Source organism: Macrotis lagotis, chromosome 3 (assembly GCF_037893015.1).
Source record: "Macrotis lagotis isolate mMagLag1 chromosome 3, bilby.v1.9.chrom.fasta, whole genome shotgun sequence".
Taxonomy (NCBI): domain Eukaryota; kingdom Metazoa; phylum Chordata; class Mammalia; order Peramelemorphia; family Peramelidae; genus Macrotis; species Macrotis lagotis.
The window spans coordinates 154,704,731-154,728,474 of record NC_133660.1 but is presented as its reverse complement, the minus strand read 5'-3'; the positions used below and the strand labels follow the sequence as shown (position 1 = coordinate 154,728,474).

Here is a 23,744-nt window from a genome sequence, read left to right as displayed (position 1 = left end):
ATAAGGATAAGGGGAAAATCCATATGTATGCCTTGACCTTGAGTGCTTCTGAGTAAATTGTTCCACAGGCTCTACTTTATTTTTTTCCTGAATAGCTCAAATTGTCTCACTGTACTTTTAGAAAATTTCTAATTGATTTTTCCCCCCTAGAATGAATTTGAATTAAGTGAAAACATCAAGAGCATTATATAGACAATTGGAAAACAGCAATTTAGGAATCTTTAATATTCCAGATTCACTCTCTTAAGAAAAATAATTTGATTCAGTTTTTTTGTAAGAGTCAGGTGACTTTTTTGTTAATTTAAAAAAATATAGAAATAGTATCTCCCTATTTTGGCCAAGATATAAGCATAGCAGCCACTTGTGGGACCTGATCACAGAAGGTTTACCTTTTACACTTTTTTCTGCCAGTGTTAGTTCATCCCTTCTTAGGAAGCTTGGTAGCTCTCTATTTCCTAAGGTTTACCACACACTACCGCCAGATAGTAGGAAAACCCAATCAACTTGGACTATTTCAGCTCAGAACCTCTAAGTTCAAGCAATCCTTCAACTTCAACCTTCTCAGCAGTAGGAATTATAGGAACATGTATCTTTTCCAATGAATACAAGCTCTGTAATTGCATTGGTTATTTTTTCCCCTTAATTCAGACCAATTAACTTATCTTAAGTCATTTTATGATCAATTTCATTTAATATATTACTTGTAAAATTATCATATAGGTGACATGTTTATTAATGACACAATCACCATTTTGTGGAAACGAGGGCTTAAATGAATGGGCATCCACCTTTTTTCTTGTTGCAAAAGAGGGAGTCATACCTTTTTTTTAAATTATATGTGGTGGTTAAGGCAAAAATGTTAAAAATGTAAGATTTAGGTGATTAGAGTAAATTAACATTTTGGTTCATGTTAAATATATTATTTAATAATCAAATCCATTATTTCCTTTATTAAAAATAAATGATCTTATATTTTCTTGTTTGTTTTATGAGGGGCAGGGATTATTTCTTTTAAATATATAAAATATGCTTATCTAAGCAACTGCTCCAAAGCTGTCCTAATACTCCAAGTGATGAAAAACTGGCCTGTGTATAAGAAAACAGATTTCTTCCTATATGGCTGAAGATAAGTTGATCATGAATATATCTGTGAGCACAAGAATTATTTCCTTCCTAAGAACAGAATTTCTCATCTATAAAATGATGTAGTTGGATTAGTTGATATCTAGGGGCTCATACAGTCTTAAAATTCTATGATTTCATCATCGTTCTTTTTTCCTTAAACTAATTTCATTCACTGGAGAATCTATGGTGTTTTCTTTTTAAGAAATAAATGGCTTCTTAAAAAGAAAACACCATAGATTCTCCAAATAATGAGATTTTGCTTTAATAACAAAGGTTTTAGGATTTTTCTTAAACAACCTTTAAAGAGGTAAATATCTCTTTTTAATAAGAATGCAAACTAGAGTTCAAGAGATTTATTTTTTCTTATTATTTAATCCTGTATGTTGTATCTGGTGTGATTTATTGTTTTGTTTATTAATAAATTTTGTCCAAACTTAGAGAAATATAGAATCACAAAATTTGAGAGTTGGAAATAACTTTATTGATCATCTAGTCCAACACATACAATAAATGAATTTCCAATAGCCTCTGAAAGAAATGTTCAGTCACTCTCTGCTTGGAAAACTCCCTGATGGAAGAACCCATCATCTTAGAGCTTCTTTTGAACATCATTAATTATTAGGAAGTTTTCCTGATCCCAAGTCTAAATTTACCCCGTAACTGTCACCTACCACTCCTGGATCTTCCATTTGAAGCCAAACAAAACAAGTCCAATGCCTCTTCCTGTCAACCTTTCCAAACTTGAAATCAGTCATAATGTCTAGCTGAGTCTTCTCCAGGCTAGACATGTCCAGATCATTAAACTCAACTTCACATGACAGGGACCCAAGATCCTTTACCATCTTATTTACCCTCCTGTGGAAACTCTACAGCTTTGTGGCTGTTCAGTTGTTAAGTCCTGTCTAACTCTATATGATACTTATGATGCTTACTCTTATGAACTTTGTCCATAAGATTTTCCTGGCAAAAATGCTGGTCTAGTTTATCATTTATTTCTCCAATATATCCCCATTTTATAGATAAGGAACTGACGCAAATTAGGATTAAGTGACTTGCCCAGAGTCACACAGCTAGTAAGTATCTGAGTCTGAATTTGAATTCAGATCTTCCTACTTTCAGGTCCAGTGCTCTATCCACTGAACCACCTAGCTGCTCTTACTACTGTTTATCATTGTCCTTTTTAAGCTTTGATACCTCAAACCAAAGACAGTACTCCAGTTGAGCTCTGACAAGTGTTGGGTTCATTGAGACTATCACTTCCATAATCTTGAAAACTCTGCCCCTCTAAATATGGTTCAAGATCACCCTAGCTTTTCTGACTTCCACACTGCATTGTTGACTCATATTTTGCTTGAAATCCCCTAAAACTCCTGGATATTTTTCATAATTGATCTCCAACCAAGGCTTTCATATCTTGTATTTTTGAAACTGACTTTTTTTTTGCCCAAGTATAAGACTTCACATCTATTTCTTATATTCCATCTTGATAGAGTAAGTTCCATCTGACAAGATACTTTTGGATCTAGTGAGTTAGTCAGCTTTCTGAACTACATGTTAGTCCTGGAATTGATGAGTATAATATCTTTGTCTTAATGCAAGTCACTGATGAAAATCCTAATTAACATCCCAGATTCATTCCACTGGAGAATTTTTTCAGCACAAAATTAATTTTCAAGAACCCAACTCTTAATTCACATCACCACTTATTTTTTTTCTTCCAAGCTTAACTCGTATACTCTCTTTTTCAATAAGTGATGATAAGTCATAATGATGATTGATTTCTTGGATCAATAAAATTATAACCTGCTGGTTTTGAAATTTTATATATAGATAGATATCCATCCAGATATCCATCTATCTATCTATCTATCTATCTATCTATCTATATTACTGTTTATTTCCAGCAATTAACAAAAATCAGTGTTTCTGTATTTCAGTGCATTTGTGATGTCATAGACAAAGATGTATCCTGTAGTGGTCTAAACTTTGCTATATGTTCCTTGAAGATACATAGCAGTGAATTCAATTTATTAATTCTCCCTGATTTTTGCTGTACATTCTTCCATTTTTCTTTGTACTTGTCTTTGATGACATCTTTTATTGCTCCTGAGCAAAAATTTAATGATATGTTGCAGTCTACTCATGCCCACTGTGGATTTTTCCAGTCCCTTCTGGAAAAACAAATGAAGTTGATAAAATGCACTTCCTGCCTAGATTATATATAAAATAACATACTTTTGAGTTAGCCTAATTGTATGCATGTCTGGTACATATATTTGCAAAAAATATCGTACTATCAATTCAGTTTACATTCCATCTATTTCCCAGAAACAAAAACACATCCTTGCTTTTTTCATGATCCATTAAGTATAAAATTAAGGTTTTTTTCTGTTACTTTATCTTCTCTTATAATAAATGGCATATTCTTGGGATCAAGTATCTACTCTAGCTTTGTTTTATGTATATCTTCAAATTATATCAAAGTTCTCAAATACTTGTGATTATGTTATCCCTTTCAAGACTTTCTTCTTAATCTGAGATTTTAGAGATACACAATGCTTGTTATAGAATATACCTCCACTATAAAATACTTGTGATATGCTATTTTTATGTTTCAGGTATACCTACTTTACTTATATTCTCCAAATATTATAATGCTTTTTAGAATTCAGGTGGCTTTTGTTTCTAAATATAATTTATATTATGGAGAAAGAATAACAATAGTAACTCAAATTTTTACTTCACAAAATCATTTTCTCACACTACCCTCTAAATTAAGGAGTGCAAGTAGTTGGCATTTCATGGGGAAAACAAATGTTTCTATTTCACAGATGAGAAAATATTTTTTAGTAGTCATGTTTTTCATAAGGGAGACCTCAAGCTAGAAGTTAATTAGTTAACACAGTATTATCCCCAAATAGCATTTAAAGACCCTTAATCTCTTTTGGGAAGTCTATCTTCCATTAAGTCTTTGCATATTCCATGACAATAGCAAATAACAAAAAAATCACACTTACCAAGCATTACCTGCTGGTAATTGTAAAGAATGAAGTTAAAAAGTTATCTCTGTGGTTTGCATTTATTAAAGGAAATTTGGTTTCTGAAGAAGAATGCTAATGATTGAGTTTTGGTCAACTTATTTGAATGCTTTTTGGGGAGATGAAGGTAATCAACTATAAAGCATTGGGATCTTACATTTTCTATACCTTTCCATTAATATTGTAAAACATCATGGGGCCGCTAGGTGGTGCAGTGAATAAGAGCACCAGCCCTGGAGTCAGGAGTACCTGAGTTCAAATCCGGCCTCAGACACTTAATAATTTACCTAGCTGTGTGGTCTTGGGCAAGCCACTTAACCCCATTTACCTTGCAAAATCCTAAAAAAAAAATTGTAAAACATCTATAAACATTTGGTTATCGTGAATTCTTTACAAATGCTCAGCTTTTCCCTTCTTATATTTTCAACAAAGATACTTCTATATGTATATGTACGGATCATTCACATCAAGATTTTATATGAAAAAACAATTTTGAAATAAAAGATTTTATACAAATGATAAAGTAAACATATCAGTTAGTTATTATTGTTGTTCTCTTGATCAATTTCTTTCAGTTATGATACTATTTTTCCCCTTTACAAAAATACTCCTCCTCCCTTACATAAGTTATAAAAAATGATCCCTCAATGCTTTCCAAATTATTCTACCTCAGGCATGATTTTCCTCATTGTGTATTTAGTCTGGTCCAACTTCACTTTCTGGTATTTTAATTTGTCATTTCTAATTCTTTGTATGATACATCAAAAACTGTTATTTTTAGGGTCTAAATACAATGGATCTCTATCAGTAATATGGAAAATAGATTAGTATGGAAACATTAACAAGTTTGTTTCATATTCCATTTATTTGTTGGCTTCCTAAGAGTTTCATCTGTTAGTGCTCTTAAGACAGTACTGGTCACAGCTAAATTTTGGTAGGTTTTTTCTGCTCCTAGTACTTTGAGGTCATTTTTTGTGGTAATAGCAATAATACTCAATCTGTGGGTAAATAGTAGGCATAGTGGATAGAGTGTTGGACCTGGAGTCAGGGAGACACATCTTCCTGAGTTCACATATGGTCTAGATACTTACTGTGTGACCCTAAGCAAGTTACCCAACCCTGTTTGTCTTAGTTTCCTCATCTGTAAAATGAGCTGGAGGAAGAGATGGCAATCCAGTATCTTTACCAAGAAAAACCCCAAATGGAGTCACAAAGAATAAGCACCACTGAAAATGACAGGGGGAAAATTCTCAATCATTCACATAAAGTGCTATTTGCATAGCACTTTATGTTTTTATTAACAAATAACAAATTAACTAAAAACACTGTTATTCCTTTGGCTGCCATGTCTTTGCTTGGCAAAGTGAGCAAGTATTTTCTTGTTTGCTAGCTTAATTGTTTTCTGGACTCTTGCTTTTTGGGGGGAGGGGTTGTTTTTTTTTTTTTTTACAAGGCAATGGGGTTAAATGAGTTGCCCAAATCACACAGGTAAGTAATTATTAATTGTCTGGCCAAATTTGAACTCAGTTCCTTTTGACTCCAAAGCCAGTGCTCTATACACCATACCACCTAGCTGCCCCATTTCTGGACATGACACAAACTCTTGCAGGAAATTGTTATAATCAAGGTTAATATCTTCTCCTGCTTTTCTAATTCTCAGTTTTCTGCATTAGATATTCTTTTAAATAGACTAGACTGAAGCTCTTGAAAGTATTCTGTTATTCTTATATTTATTCTTCTGTTTTATTAATATTGACCATTGCTCTAGTCAGGGGTCTCATTACAATAAACCATTGAGTTTTATAAGATTTCTTTATCAGTAACCAATTGTTGCTTATCAGATATAGCTTAATTTTCTCTTAATTTTCTCTGGTGTTTTTTGAGGTTCATCACTTTCTAAATCTTCCACTTCTCTTTTGAAAGAAAAAAAGTAAAAAAAAGAAAAAATATGATCTATATTTCTGTCTCTCTTATGTAGGTGAAGGTGTTAACGTTAATCAGTTTCTGAAATTTTTACTTCTTTCAATTTTCACATGAATTCATAGTTTTTCATTTCTTGCTATCTTTTCCCCTGCCCACTTTTGCATAGAAGCAAGCAAATATGAAAGTATGTTGACTTGTTTACAGTATATTGTCATGTTTTCTTAGGAATGTCTGCCTCCTCATACATTATTATAAGTATGGACCTATATACTACATTTATTTTCTTCTGGTTTCATTTATAGTAAGAATATTAATGTTAATGTGATTTTTCTAGTTGTATTTCAATTCATCAATCATTGACCAAAGGACTCATTTAGATTACTAACATTTAATATAGTCTAAAAACAATAATTCTTTGCAACATTTTGGCCTTTTTCTGCTACCCTACTAATCTTACTGCCTAAAACAAAAGTTGATTCATTCAGATTATTGCTGTTCTAAATGTGTTTTTGACTTTATAGGTTGCCATTGCCAAAAAAAAATTGAAACTTTTCCTATAAATTGCCAGGTTACTTCTGGTGATTAACATCTCCATACTTAACTAGGTTTGCTGTGATCATGCTGAAAGACCTTACAGGTCAGTAATTCCTTCCAGAGCTTGTGTTCAACTGGCAGAACCTGTGTGAACCCAGTATCACCTTGTACCATGATGACATATGGACTTGGATTTTATTTAAAATTAACCAATATGAAGAGAGAAAATAAGATATAGGCTCTGACCATAAAGAGCTTAGACTACCAACAACAAAAATATGGTCTCATTTATTTTTAGTTCCCAAAACTTTCCATCTTCTAGTTGTTTCACTAATACTCTTCATATATTCCTATATCAAGTTAATAAAAATCCTGCGGTGGTTTAACTGAATGCTGAAGTGAGCTGAGTGAATATAAATCTTTATTACTTTAATCTAAGAGGACGATACCTTCTGGGCTAAAGTAGAGAAAAGGACTAATCAAATAGACTTGTCTCCCCTGAATTAAAAATTAAATGCAAAATGGATTCTCCCTTCTGTCTTTTGCTTTCTTGATCTGAAAACACATTTGCTGTGTCAGAATTAAAGGTAATTCATTTATTTTCCCTCCTCTAGATATTAACCTAAACACTATCTTTCCAGTTTTTTCAATGTCCTCTCCTACCCTTCAGAAATCTTTGGAAACATTAGTTCAATTCAGACAGCTCTGCTAAATAACCAGTTATGTAGCAGAGCAGTGATGTGACTCCAATCCATTTTAAGCTCGTGTCTTGTCAGAGCTGTATTGTCTTTCCTAGGCTGCTATATCACTGAGGCAAAAGAAACTTCACAATAAATCACCTGCCACCTCATTAATATTCAGGCTCCTAAACACATTTTGTTTTTATATTTTCATAGAAAATGCAAATGAAAAAATGTCAATGGTAGCTGATGGTTATTGATGGCTTATATAAATTAATGCTTCCAGAGTGAAACACTTGTTTGTTGAAATTCATTACAGTCAATAAACCTAATTTGGTGTAAATACTTAAAATATACCAGACTATCCATAAGGGTTGCTACTCTTTATCATTACAGATTTATCATCTGTAAATATTAACCATTTTTGAATAAATTTTGTATATATGTTTGTGATATATGCAAAGAAAAACAGTTAATGATGTTCATGTGTGATGATGCACATGTAGCAAATCAAATAACCTATAAAAATGCTGTTCAGTGTCAACAACAAGCAGTAGGATCAAATTAATTCAAAAACGATAAGTATTCTGTGATGCATACAAAAACTGCTTTCCCTTTATTATTGCTATTAGGTTTTATGTCTAGTTTTTATCACCACTTCCTTTTCCTGCTGTATAAATGTGGTGACAATTTCCAATCTTTGAATAATGCACTCAAAATATTAAGATGTCCCTATGTGTTATTATTCCATATTCTTCAATAATGATCCAAGAAAATTAAATTCTGGTGTAAATGGTGAGACTGAGGGCTGAAACAAGGGCTATTGTTCTAAACACAAATCAAAGTCCTTTCCAAAAGGGTTTCTCTATTCAGATTAGAGAGAGAAAGAGAGAGGAGAGGGAGAGAGGGAAAAAGAGAAGGAAAGAGGAAGATAGACAAATAAATGAGAGGGAAGGAAGGAAGGAAGGAAGGAAGGAAGGAAGGAAGGAAGGAAGGAAGGAAGAAAGGAGAAAGGGAAAATAATCAGTTATGATTTTCATTCTGTATGAATCAATAGGCTCTGCTTTATACAGTCCAATGGATAATGGAAATAGAGTAAATAGAGTAGTTTTGGTTCTTTTTTAAAATATTGTTAACATGTCTTTGATTTTCTTTAAAGTTTGCTTTCAATTCTACTTCCTTTCAGCTTTCTAAATCTTTCCACCTAAAATTTTCTGTCCCTCATAGGAAGAGTTCTTGATTTTTAGTAATTTATTATATTGTACCACTGATAGGAGACATGCTATAATTATAAATTAAATTGTGCTGAAGAGAAATGATAATTTATAAATCAAAATGTTTTCAAGCATTTTAACTTGCTTTCAAGTTACTATCATTTCATGGAACATGAGTAATTTTTTAAAATAAATATATTTTCATCTGATTAAATATTAAATCTCACTCTATCCTTTGGAGCCACTTTCTGTATTGTTCTATAACACATGCACATACATACCTCTTGCTATGATCCTATACTCTATACTCTAAATCCATAGATAGCAACTGATCTCCCCATTGCCCAAGGCCCCCCCCAAAACAGCCTCAGATTCCTTAGTAGGTCAAAATGCTCTCCAACCCATAATTCACCAGGTCCTACCTTCTATGTCTATTTTTACTCACTATCTAGAAGATTCATTATTTCAAAGTAAAGACATTCAATGATATGGAATAATACTAAAAATAATAATAACTACACATAGGGATCAAGATTCAGTCACACACTCTTGAGGAACCTATCAAGGGTAATCATTCATTCACAACATTGCTAGTGATGTCTACGAGTCTACGAGTAATGTCTATCAAAACATTGCCCTTTCCACTTTATCAAGTTACCCTAATTTGGACTTTCCCTTGTATATCTAATGAGGAAAACCAATTAGCAACAATTGTTTGCAGAAATCATATGAATAATACCATTATTTGACACTGAGGATAAAAATTTTTTTAAACGGTTTAATCCCTGACTTCAGAGAATTTATAGCATAGTAGGACATAACCAAGTTTGTGCTAAATCCATTCCCTACTGGAGTACATAACTAAATTTTTCAATGTGAGCATTTATATCTCATAAATTGACAAAATCTACAATCAGAGATTAATTGCTTATTTTGTTAATTGTCTAGACTTAAGAAAGGGTAGAGAAATTGCTAATAATGAATATTAAACTTAAAATGATATATGTTTGTATATACACATAAACACACAACACATACATTCTTTCTGTAATATGGTTGTTAAATATTCACTAATACATTTCAGAATACATAAATAATGAGGATAGAAATAAGAATTTGCAAAATGGTTATTAGAAGAGGTAAAACTAAAAGGGGTAAGAGACTGAGACAGGTAAGATTACTTCTAACTAGTATGGAGATCAAGGGACTCAATCTGGTCATGGACTTAAGTCAACCTTCAACATTTCTGATTAAAATATAAACCTCAACTATTCCTTGAAGATATGGCATCAAAAGTATCTTAATTTGTTTGATAATACCTGGTAATCTCTGAAGTTTGGTATTGTTAGAAGACCTTTGTACTGTATTCCAGTGACAGTTGTCCTATATTCATTCAACTCTGTTTCAGGTTCTCTGCTCTCAATCAACTTCCAGAATTCTCCTAAGGAAAAAAAAAATTGTGAAAGGGAGTATGAATTAAGTTCAAAAGAGCAAAATGATGTTAAAAATAATTTTACAGAAAATTTCACTTTCACTTTTGCTGTTCAAGAAGGTTTGTATTGAGTATTGAGTTGTTCCTTCTGGGCAGAGGCACAGAGGAGGACTACAACAGAGATGGAAGATAGTTTTTTCTTGACAAATGTCAGTGGAATGAACATTTGTGGAAAGAGAAGAGGGAAGAGTAAAAATGGGGAATTGACTAGAATTGAGAAGAGGTGGGGCATAATATTTGTTGAATTTTGGAAAGTGACCTAGGATCAGATTATGGAGCACTTCGAATACACAGAATGGAAATTTACACTTTAATTGGCATTCATTTTCAAGCACTTGAGTTTTACCTTAAGGAGTGAACTTAGAAGATTCCTTGTATTGTGATATGATGAACTGATTCAAGGATGCTATAAGAAGAAAAGGTTAGGAATATATTGCAGTAACCTAAATGAGAAAAGAAAAGTACTTGATCCAGGTGTGATTCACTAGGTGTTGAGAGGAATGGGACAAAATATATTGCGGAGGTAGAAATAAAATTTTCCAACTGAATTTGATGTGTCAGATGAGGGAGAAGAATCCCAAGAACCTCTGAACTTACTAGTTTAGTTTCCCTCCATAGAAATAAGTGTGTGGGTGGAAGAAGACCATTTTGTTGGGAAAAATAATGACCATCATATCAATTTAAATAGAAATTTTGTCCACTATTATAATTAAACAAAAATATACATCTGAGGCACAAAATGTTCAACCTGTGACTTTATATATAACCATTTATCCTAAACCAGAGACAATTAAACTTGCTTTGCCTTTGAAACATAATTTCTCTTTTGCCGAAGTATGAGAAAGTTCAAGAGGAATCAGAAAATATTTAGTCTGCCATCTTGTTTATTATGTGACTCAAAAATACCAAGCTAAATCTAAAGATAGTTATGCAGTCTAATATATACCAACACAGGACAAAGGAGAATAAACAAAGAAGCACAGGAAGGGAGAGACCCACCAGAAATGGATGGGACAATAGCTGGGATAAATTTTCATATAACAGTAAAATAATTTTATAAATGAACCATCACATGCAAGGTCACAGAGAGTGAATGCTTTAATTTTTCTTATTTATACCCCAAGTTATAGTTTTCTTTGTATCTTGTCCTAATTATCCTATGTGCAAATATAGGCAGGTTCAACTTATGTATGTATGTATGAATATAAATATACATATATATTTAAATATACAAAAATGCCCACATACACACCCATATATACCCTCATATGTATGTTATATTATATTGTTAATATTATGTCTATTACTGAGTTAAAATTTAGGATTAAGCTAAAATCAAGATAAATAAATCTTTCCAGACATTAAAGTTTAATTTAAGACCACCAGAATTGTATTATGTTCACAAAACTTTTGATGAAGACAGTTTTTAAGAAACATTTCTTCTTTAATGAGGAAAATGTTCATTTTTAAAATTATGATTAGAAGTTCAATTTTCTGTGGCAATTGCTTTAAACAGCAACCATTAAAATATTGACTTGTGAACCCTGATGATATATGACTCTGAAATTATCCCCAATAATTCTAATAAATGATCTTCAGGATAAATGTTCTTGTCCTTTAAATGTATTTGTTTTTTTCAGAGGAACTGTGGCTTTCTAATATTTTGGTTTGGGAATTGTGTTACTTTCTACTCTATTCTAGTAGAAACTAATCTCCAAAGTTCCCAAACATATTCAACCCAACAAACCATATTAAATATCTACTAGATGTTAGAGAATTGAAACAAAAAAAGTCCCTGTTCTCAAGAAGCTTACATTCTCTGGAGGTGGGAGTGGTGATGAGGAGGAAATAAGTCATAAACATAGATAAGAGGAAACAATCTCTTGAAATTAGGAAGATATAGATGCATAGGTAAAAGTGCTCCTCTAAGTCTCAGTTGCTTCTTATGCAAAATGGAGATCATAGCTGTAGAACTTACTTGACAGGATCTAGAAAAATTAAATTGATCTAACATGTTTGAAAGCACTTTTGAACTTTAAAGTGCTGTCATATGAATATTTAAGCATATATTATGTTGGCTAATATTGTAAATTAAGATAAAGTATTTTCTGGAAGGAGAGAAAATTGAGGAGACTTGGAAAGACATCACCATGGAAATGGTACCTGAGTTGAGCCTTGAAGTGTACTCCTAATTATCAAATCCTCTGGGCTTGTTTTACCCTCATTCTTGAGTTTTCTGTGAAAGTCAATACAATGTTAACTTCTCCATCCTTTGTGATATTATAATACAGTAGTTTATAACCTGGGAATTGTACATTTTTTCTAATATTTTAATAGCAATATTTAATGTAATTGATTTTCTTTATAATACTATGTATTGGGGCAAATAGGTGGCCTAGATAGAGTACTAGTTCTGGGGTCAGGAGGACCTGAGCTCAAATTTGATCTCAGAAACTTAATCTTACTAACTGTGTGACCTTGAGCAAGTCACTTAACTCAATTGCCTTGCAAAAAAACCAAAAAAATTAACAATAATCTTACATATTTTATTTTATGCATTTAAAACATTATGAGAAGAATTCCTTGAGCTTCATCAGGCTGTCAAAGAACCTCTGATAATCTATATTCTGAAACATTATACTCTCAATTTTGTTCTACCTCTCTGATTGCTTGTATGTCTCCTTTGCCATATCTTCTTCTTCTTTTGTAAAGACTCTCTCCTTTGTCTTCTTTTTTTTGCTTCTTTGAATACTCTCTCACCTCTAAAGTAACTTAAATTATCATCTCTCTGAGCCCATCATCTTCCCAAAATACTCTCATATGCCTTAATGTCTCTTCAATATCTTCACCTATCAGAAAGACCAACATTTAACATTCTACATATTTAGAATTAAGCTCATTATCTTCTCCCCAAAACTTTGCCTTTCTTTCTATAATTCTGTTGATGGCACCATCATGCTCTCTGTCACCCAAACTCAAAACCTTGTCCAGCTACTTGTCAAATCATGGATTTGACTTCCAGGTTTCATTTCTCCTATCTTTGCTACTCCCAGTGCAGGCCTTCATTTCCTATCATTTGAAATAGGGTTATGGGCCCTAATTTGTTTCCTTTTCTCTGGTCTTCCTCTCCAATATTTCCATTATATCACAAACAGCAACTCTATTAATACATAGATCTAATCATGGCACTTCTTTGTCCTAAAACATAATACTACTTCATTGTCTTCCAAACAAAACCAATTACTGTAGCATTCCAGGAACTCCATAACCTGTCCCTAACAGACTTTTCAAGTTTTATTTCAAACCATACCCTGCTTCATCTTGTGTCCTATAATTTCTGTCAAACTAGAAATGAGTATCCAATCTATTTCTTCATTCTTTTACCAGCTCTCTTCTTCTTTTCAAACACTACTAAATTGGATGGTATAACTCTTCTCAAGTCCATCTTTTCAGATCTTTTTTTACTTTCAAGACCTAGTTCCAGAGCGACCTATTTCATGTTTTGTTTTATTTTTTATCCTGAAACTTCTCTCATTCCAGATATGGAAGTGATGCTTCTTTCTCCAAATACATGTTGTTTGGACTGCTCCTATGTATTTATAATAATATTACATAAGCATATGTTTTTCCACTACTAGATATAAACCCTCTGTAGATATTTATATTCTTTTTTATTCTTATATATCTAGCACTCTTTCTTTAGGTTTTTTTTTTGCAGGGCAATGGGGTTAAGTGGCTTGCCCAAGGCCACACAGCTAGGTAATTATTAAGTGTCTGAGACTGGATTTGAAGTCAGATGCTCCTGACTCCAAGGCCAGTGCTCTATCCACTGTATTACCTAGCCACCCCTAACACTCTTTTTTAAAGAAAGATTTTATTAATTTTGAGTTTTACAAATTTTCCCTCATTCTTGCTTCCCTCCCCCCACCTCCTACAGAAGGCAATTTGCCAGTCTTTATATTGTTTCCATGGTATACATTGATCTAAATTGAATGTGAGGAGAGAGAAATCATATCTTTAAGGAAGAAACATAAAGTATAAGAGATAGTAAGATCAGACAATAAAATATCATGTTTTTTTCTAAACTCTTTATTGCCCTCCATGCTATCTTCCCTGTTTGTATTTTTCCCATTTTCCCCTCCATCCATATTCCCCAGTATTTTGTATCTAAATACCACCCCCTTCAGTGTGTTTGCCCTCCTATATCGCCCCCTCCCCTTTCTTTCCCTTTCCCTTTTCCCCTTCTTCCCTCACTTCCTTCTGTTAGTTCCCCCTTTTCTCTCCCTCCCCATCTCCTTCCTCCCCTTTTCCCCTTTTTAATACTTGAAAGGTAAGATAAGTCTCTTAACTTAACTTGGTGTTTGTGTAAGTTAACTTTAAGCCAAGTCTGATGAGAGGAAAATTCAGGTGGCTCTCAGTTCCTCCCTTCTTCCCCTCTATTACTATAGGTCTTTTGTACCTCTTAATGTGAGAGATTTACCCCATACAATCTCGTCCATTGTCCCATTTCCTTACTGTCCCCCTTTTAAGGAGGTATTGGTTTAAAATCATTCCATCTGAGTCACAGAAAAGTCATGAATGTCCATCAATTCTGGCTAAGTATATTCTCTCTAATAGAGTTACAATTCTCAAGAGTTATGAGAATCTTTCTCCCAGGAGGGGATATAGTCAGTTTCATCTTATTAGATAGCAGTTTTTTCTTTACCTTTTCATGTGTCTCTTGAGCCTCCTGTTTTATGTCCAAATTTTCTATTAAGCTCTGGTTTTTTTCATCAGGAAACGTTGGATGTCTCCCATTTCATTAAATGTCCATCTCTTCCCCTAGAAGAGCAGGCTCAGATTGCCAGATAGTGGATTCTTGGCTACATTCTAAGCTACCTTGTTCTCTGGAATATCTCATTCCAGGCCCTTCTGTCCCTTAATGTTGATGCAGCAAAGTCCTATGTAATCCTTACTGTGTTTCCTTGGTATCTAAATTGTTTCTTTCTGGCTGATTGCAGGATTTTCTCTTTTATCTGATAGTTCTGGAATTTGGCCACAACATTCCTTGGTGTTTTCATTTTAGGATTTCTTTCTGGAGGGGATCTATGTATTCTTTCAATAATGATTTTTCCAGGAGTGGCTAGGTGGCGTAGTGGATAAAGCACCGGCCCTGGAGTCAGGAGTAACTGGGTTCAAATATGGTCTCAGACACTTAATAATTACCTAGCTGTGTGGCCTTGGGCAAGCCACTTAACCCCATTTTTCTTGCAAAAAAAAAAATGATGATTTTGCCCTCTGGTTCCATAATATCAGGGCATATATCTAGCACTCTTAACAAATATTTATTGAATGTAACTGAATGAGACCAGAATTAGTATGACCACAGACTGCAATGCTAATCTTAGTTAACTCTTGAAAATGCATTCCCTTGTTCAAAGAAGGATTATAGATAGATCACTATAAATTCATTATTACTACTAAAAGGTACACACTATGCACTGCATGCATACATTCATGAAGTTTCAGGGTATGATGATAATGTGTATAATTAAAATGTAAAGAACAAATTCCCTTAAGCAGTATAAGGTTCAAATTTAAAGACAAGTATATGATACAAATAATTTTTTATATAATTCCTGTTGCATTTGGATGAGTTATTGATATAGTCTCAATTCATAAATTGTTAAAATATCTTATTTTTATATTGATCTTCAAAGTTTGTCAAATGCTTTTATATAATTATATATAAGTATATATAAAATCTTATTTGATCCTTATGACAACACTGAAACATATTACGCCCATCTTGCAATTGAGGAAACTGCAGTTGAGAGAGCTTAAATGATTTGCCAGGGTCACACAGCTAGGAAGTGTCTGATGAAGAATATGAACTTAAGGCGGCTAGGTGGGGCAGTGGATAGATAGAGCACCATCCCTGGAGTCAGGAGGACCTGAATTCAAATTCGTCCTCAGACACTTAACAATTACCTAGCTATGTGGCCTTGGGCAAGTCACTTAACCCTATTGCCTTGTAAAACCCTTTAAAAAAAAGGCCAACCACAAAGTCAGGAAGACTTGGGCTCAAATTATGCCTTTATGCATATATTTTCCAGGACTGGAGTTAGGAAAACTCATCTTCCTGATTTCAAATCACACTTATTAGCTGTGTATACCTGGCAAATCACTTCATTCTGTTTGTTTCAGTTTCCTCTTTTGTAAAATGAGTTGAAGAAGGAAGTGGTAAGCCAGTCCATTATCTTTACTGAGAAAACCCCAAATAAGGTATTTCCTCATCCCTTGTCCAGATGCTGCTTGTAATAGATAAGATTACTGAAGTTCAATAACAATATCTTATTGTCTATTAAAAATTCATTATTAGATTAAAAAAACATAGCATCCTGCTCATTTTTGACTATACATCTATTGAAATGACTTTTGGATATCCCATTTGACAATTCATAAGTTCATTAATTGGGTGAATAAATAGAATGTAAATTTTTTGAATTATATTTTCTCAGATCTTTTGAGTCCTTTCAGAAATGTAATAAGGACAGAAATCAGATTCTATTTTGTCTCCTAATTACAAAACCACCCTTTCTGTTTTTGATGGCTGCTTTTGTGTCAAATGACTCCCTGAAAACTCTGGAATCTTTAGAATCTCTCAGTGTTAATATATGCAAAGGTGGTGATTGTATGCTGGTGTGTTTTGAAAGTAAGAAGGCAAATAATTCAAGTAATGTAGCTGGCACTCTGCAGGGTCAATTCCCCCCTCTCCTCCCATTGCCTGGTACTTTACTTATTGATAATGAGGGTATCTTCCAACCAGTCATCCTCAGTAACTTCTGGTGAAACTTCCATGCCTGGATTCTATAAAGTTGTTTGTTTTGCTGACGTTATTTGTTATTACTCCCCCCAGTGATAGATTTTTCATTGCTTTCCTTGTCTTTATTCCTTATTTATATCTTTTCCATGGAACCTACATGGAGACTAATTATGCTTTTGATGCTATGACCTTTAGTGACTCCTATGATGAGGAGCACATTTGTAGCACTCTTTACAATTATACACTTCAATGGTATCTCTATGATTTCTTTCTACTACAGGCTCAGTCATTCTCTTTATGTTCTTTTTAAATTCAATTAAATATTTATGATATGTATGGGATTATGTATTAGACACTGGGGATACAGGAACAAGAATGATAAAAATCCTTGTCCTTAAGGAGTTGACATTTTACTGAGAAACATTATATATATCCAGATAAATATGCATGACATATAAAAGTATAGAGAGAATGCCAACAACTGGGAAAATCTGAGAAGGTTTTGAGTGAAAATCTGAAATTGAAGGAAGCTAGGGATTTTAAGAAATGGAGATGAGGAAAAGGAAAAGAGGAGAGAGGGATGCCTGTCCCCTAGAGCTTCAACTCCTTTGAAGGAAGAACAGGACCTTTTTCATTGTTGTAGTCCCTGAACCTAGTTTAGTCATGAGGTTGTTTTAGTGGGCTTTCATATCCAATGCTGAGTTCATGTTTTTCATCCTAGGGAGCAATGGGGGAAGGCAGGCAACAAAACCAAAGAGAGAGCCTATCTCTGGCCAAGCCAAAAGTTAATATGCAGTAAATAGAGCACTTGATTTGTAGTCAGGAAAATCTGAGTCCCAATCCTACCTCAGCCCTAGTTTCCTCCTTTATAAAATGAAGCTGATAAAAGTACAAAACTTCATAGAATTATTATGAGAATTAAATAATATGTAACATGTAAAGAACTTTGAGATCCTTAAAAGCACTATACAGATGTCATCATTATTATTTCCATCATCATTAATGGAGCTTGAGCTCAAAAATATCAGGAGTTGATAGTAAGAGTTCTCTTGCTAAGACACTGGAGTATAGAACCAGGAACAAGAAAAGGGTGTGGAGCAAAAAGCTGGGAACTCTAAACTGGGAGCAAGAGATTTAGGTGTGAGATATAGCACTAATTCTCAGAATCTTAATTGCATCTTAAGAAGAAAAATTAAGAACATTTCACTAGAAGAAGGATTACATTGTTTTATGAGAGAAAAAACTTTTTATAATTTACATTGACTAATTTTAAATAATGTTAAATTATTAAATATAAAAATATTCTTTCTCTCATTTTTTAATGGACTCTATGATTTCACTGGAATGGGGACTAGGGACTTCCTGGTTAGGAAGCTTATACTAATGCACATTATTAGCACATGCTCTGCTATTCATTTTTCAAGAGTTAGCTCCATCACTTTGAAGTTGTGACATGCCTAGTCAAATGAGAGAAGTGGCTTACATTCAGGTCATCCTGACTCTACTGACTCATGAAGCTTTCTTTTCTCTGATCCCAGTTTCATGTACATATTTGTATATTTTCATTGTTTTAAGTTTAAAAGGAAAAAAAAAATTTATAATCTTATAACAATTTATTCAGCACAATAAAAAGACCAAATACTTAATTTCTTTTTAGAAGGCTATTGTAATGATGCACATGTAGTACAGAAACTAAATTAAATGGAACCTTATCTCATAAGCACTATTTGTTCCTTTGAGAGGCAGAGAGGATCTGATTCTAATGGGGAAAGGAACAGGAAGCAATGCCAAGTGTTGAGGCTAAGAAGTGGGAAAGATCATGATTTTAACAAAAACTGAGAAGGGCAGTGCCTGGGGAAGAGGAGAGTATTGTTATATGAAGCTGAGAACTAGTTAGGTAGAAGTGGATCGATCATATAGGGCACTCCCATGGGGAGCTATATGCTCTGGGGATGGGGGGAATGATAAGAAAAAGAGAGATGTATAAGAATTCTAGGTCAGTACTTTACTATCTTGCAGTACTTAATGACTTTTGACCACTAATGTGAAGAATAAAAGCAAGAAGTAAAGCCTCATTTATTTTAATAAAAAGAACTATAAATATGAATGACTCACCTTGCCCTTTCTCCCTTGCAGCCCTTTGGACTAGATCATCTGAAGATCTCTTCCAGGTTTAAAAATCTTTGAAAATCCTGAAATTCTCCCTTATATGTTGCTGAAATACACAAAACGGCATTATTTGTTTTGCTTATATGTTTAGACATTAGTTAGAAATTGAAAATTGCCATAATTGTTGGACCAAAAGTATATTTCAAAAAGACATAGAACCAATGAAGTAAACATTTTTGCTTACAAGCACAACTTTTGTTCAAAAATATAAAAGTTTATTAGAAAAAAATGGGGAAAGAGACATTTGCAAAATATTACTTGACTAGCAGTACATGAATGCCAGCTACCTACAATTATTAAGCCTGTGGAACTTTGAAATAAGTAGGCATTTAACTGTCAAAGGGTATTTGCATGATTTTCTTAATTTTTATATTTCCCCTTCTAGATTATAAATCCTTGTTTAATATTATTGTGTTATTTAATTTTTATATCATTCTCACCCTTGACATTACAAAGTAATAGTAATAAGTTAATAGAAAGAATGAGTAGAAGATTATTTTTTAATGATTTGGTTATGCTTCTGATTCTTTGAAGAGGAATAAATTTTCTCCACAATATGAAAAAGTAAATGAAAATATTTCTTTTATGATGTTCACTGAGTAGAGCAGAGAGATGGCCCAAATTACTTTAAAGGCTTTCAGTGTAACTTTGTTAGCCTGTTGTAAGGAAGAAGGAATTGTTCAAATTATGTTTTCAAATGATAAGATATAATTTCAACTGGCATGCAACACTCATCTTATCTTTGCTTTCTTTTATAGTTTTTAAAAATATGACGTCTCTTTAGATATGTAAGTCTCAATTAAATTCATCATACTATATTGTCACTAAATGATATCTTCATTGAGGAACTACCTATGTTTTTTAAAAAAAAATCCATTAAAATTTCATCAGGGGAAAAAGACATAATTTTTGTAACAAGCTATTCTTTGGAAAATGTAACCAGATAGATAATAATACAAACATATATATATATATATATATATATATATATATATATATATATATATATATACATATATGTATATACATGTATATATTCATCAATTTCACACACATATATGCATATATATATTCCATTCAGGAGTCATTTATTCATTTATTCAGAATCTATTTATGACAAAACCTTTAACCATGATTATAGTTTAAAAATGTAAGAAAAAAAGAAAAGTGACATTGCGAGGTTCTGCACGAATTCTTTATCAACTAAACTATGATCTTGAGAATCTGATCTTCTCCAGTCATGTCAGACAAAATTTCTCCAACCTGCCAACTCCTCTACTTGAACCTGTAATTGAAAAATCAAGCTATGTTTATCTCTCTTTTTTTCCTTCAAAAATAAAAATCCTGCTGTTAGAATGTAGCTGACAGTTTTGTTGAAGATGCATGTATTTAGAATAGAAAGCTAATTGCTCTTCCGTAGCTTTATTGCAGGGCCAACACTTGTTTCTGTCAGCAAAGGTAGCAGGTATGACTAGAATACAGAAGGAGCAACTCAGATGATGAAAGGATAGCTATTTTTACACAGCCAATTTTCAGACCATGATTTGAGCTCCTTATTTCTGCTAATTATGGGTTAAAAGGGGTTTTTCTTCTTTACAATTAATATTAGTTAGGATTCAGGTATTATTTTATATTTCCAAAGTGTTGTTTATTTATTTATCTATGTATTTATGTCAATCATTTCTACAAATCCTAAAAAATCTGCTTAGTTAGCCAGGCCTTATTGATTTTTCTGTTGAGAAGTAAAGAAAGAAAACATTTCAGAGTTTGTCCCATTTACAAGATTATACCTAATATTTAGCACTCCCAATAATGGAAGAAAACTTTTTTTCTTTTTAAGTTTTGATAATGACAAAAATTCACTATCATTTCAGTCTTTAAGTCATCATTCAACAAATGGTAGTGATTGCCAATATCTTTTTTGGCATGTTCCTAAATGATGAGAAAAGCTCAGAAAATTTTTCAAAATATTTTCAAACATGCTCACCATATTAATTTAAGTCATTGACTCTCTGGAAGCACTGCTGTGTTTTGAATCCTCTGTAATTTCATAGTCACTAGAAGGTGAAGTTTATAAATCTGACATTAAGGTCAAGTAAAGGAAGACTCAAGCTAAATGGCATCCTGGCAGATAGTATTAGAACTCATAGTGACCTGAGTAGATTGGAGAAACAATCAAAAAACCAACTAAATGATGTTCTGTGAGAAGTAAAGTATGAGATACGTGGAGACAAAAAACAACTTTACAAATAAGAAGTAGGAAAGGAGGCTATGTTTAAGTTATCTAAACATATTCTAGGGGTCAGTTGTATTCAAGAAAAGTCACACAATGACACATGGCAAAATAAAACAATCACAGAAATAGAATGAATCAATGAGAATATAGAAACATTCAATAAACTTCCATGAATAAGTAGCCTTTGTCAAAGGTAATTAATTCTGTAGTCAATGATGTTCATTAATTGACCTTTGCAACATTCATTCAAGTCCTTAGAATTCACCAAGTATTGAAAAGAAATAGATTCAACTAAAGATGCCTGTTCTGCATAGCAGTAAGGAATCAATTAAGACTAACTTCAACCCTCTGTCCTTACTCTCAAGTACACTCACTGAACTACCAGAACTTACAATTGTAGACATCACTTATTTCACATGTACTGTTCTGTTCCTGCTGCTCAAATTCTAAGTTGAATCATAATCTCCAGAACCAAAGATGATTGTTTTGGCAAACCTAAAGCTCTCTTCAGCTGGATTTAAAATTAAAGGTAGAGAACAAGAAATGATTGGTACAACTCTTAGATTGAGATCTTGTTTCCAGGGGAAAAAAATTCTCAATGCTTAAAGATAAGAGAGGGGGACAAATGGTACCTGGGTGGGGAATTTTCTTATAAACAAATAGATATTTTGATTGACTCTTTCAAGATAAGGAAGGTAGCTTGGTGTGGGGGAAAAATAAAGTAACAGTTCTGATATTTGAATCAGAATTCATGAATTCCAAATCAGACTTTTCCACTTACGGGAAGTATTTTTCCTTCTGTGGGCTTCAGATTCCTCAATTGTAATATGACTTCTGTGGCTTCTTCCAGATTTAAATCTCTGCTTCTTACCAGCAGCAAATGACCAACATCTGATTCTGATTCCATGGGATTTGATAGGATTCTTTGAACAGGCTGCTATAAAAGACGTATTTCTCCAACAGAATATTTTTTGTTCAACCCTCATTGCCATCTAAAAGCATCCCTATCTACTGCAGTGCTTTATGCTTTTGTTAATGGTCATTCTAAACTTAATTGTTCAGTAGCAGGACCATGAGGACAGAGAAAATCATATTTGGCACTCAATCATCTTAGGCCAGTAGTATGGCTTATAGAATGTTATAAAATATTTCTTTTAAAATGAGAAAATAAAAGAGAATGTGGTAGTTGGAGAGGAATAGCAGGTATGAAAAGATGTAAAATACTTCACTATATTAACATATTTTTTAAAGCGTCATCAGAATTGCACTCATGGATTTCATCTTTCCTTTTTTGTGATTAAATCTTTTTTTTCTTACATCCTAGGCCTTTAATAAATTGAGTGATAAACACAGGAGCCGAAATATTGAGTCATCTGCTTCTTGGTTATGCTTGATTCCTCCCAGCTCAGTGTTCATGCTACAGTTCGTTACAGGAGACAAAATTGTTTCCTTATTCTAAACCACAGATCATCTTCTTTTACATCAGTACAGAAAAAATATAAGGCAAGGGAATATTTTATCTTTCAAGCCTTATATATATATCTATATCTATATCTCAAGGTAGAATAGTGGCATGCAATGTGAATAAGCCCTATTACCTATTTTCCACATAGTTCAGTTGCTGTAATGTGTAGTAATATGTTTCTTTGAATAAGAAAGAGGTCAATGGAGACAAGTAGGTGCTAAGACATAAAATTCAGTTTTCAAAACCAGCCTATTAGTTGTCTCAGGTAGTCTCTGATGAACAAAATTTTAGAGTAGACACAATTGATTTTTTATTTATGTTTTGTTTTCCTGAACTCATTATTAGTTGTTTACAATGATTTAACTTTCTAGTCAACTACTTATAGGGATGATTTAAACATGAAGATTAATATTATTTTTCTTAGGGGACACATTAGCACAGCTATTGAAACCACAGGTTTGAATGGTGAAGAAGTACCATTTCCAGTTCTTTCAGTCAACATATACCACTGAATATTTACTCTTGTTTATGACATAAGCCAGGTGTAGCCCATTAATTATACAATTTTAAGTTTTAATTACATATTCTGTTCTTTAAATGAAAAGTTCTGTAGTATATCAGTTTTATAACTTTTTAACAGAAAATATTGATATACCATTAGAATGTGAGAAAATAATATCCCATTTTTGTGACCCACAAGTGATAGATTTAATTGTATAGCTAATATAGAAGTAGAGGGGTATAGTGAACCCTAGATTCACTATCTAGGTAATCCTGGGCAAGCCACTCAATTGCTAGATCAGCAATGTCAATCACATAGTCAAAACTTGAGTGCCAACCTCCAAACAAATTAAAATGTAGCTGAGAAACATTTTTAAAATAAATAATATCACAAATATATATATATATATATATATATACCAAAAAATACCATAAACATGGATAACATTATATTTAAAAACTAAGTAAACATGCAACCAATAGAGATCTTTATGTACAGATTAGTGATGCCACTTTCTATTTTAGTTTGACATCAGAGCTCTAAGAAACTCTAAAGCTTTAT

The 23,744-nt window shown here is 32.9% G+C and overlaps 1 protein-coding gene across 7 annotated transcripts in view; it reads left to right on the top strand.

Moving 5' to 3' along the window:
• The window catches only part of ADGRL3 (adhesion G protein-coupled receptor L3), a 966,635-nt gene that overhangs the window by 931,047 nt on the left and 11,844 nt on the right, over positions 1–23,744 (top strand). The window lies entirely within an intron of this gene.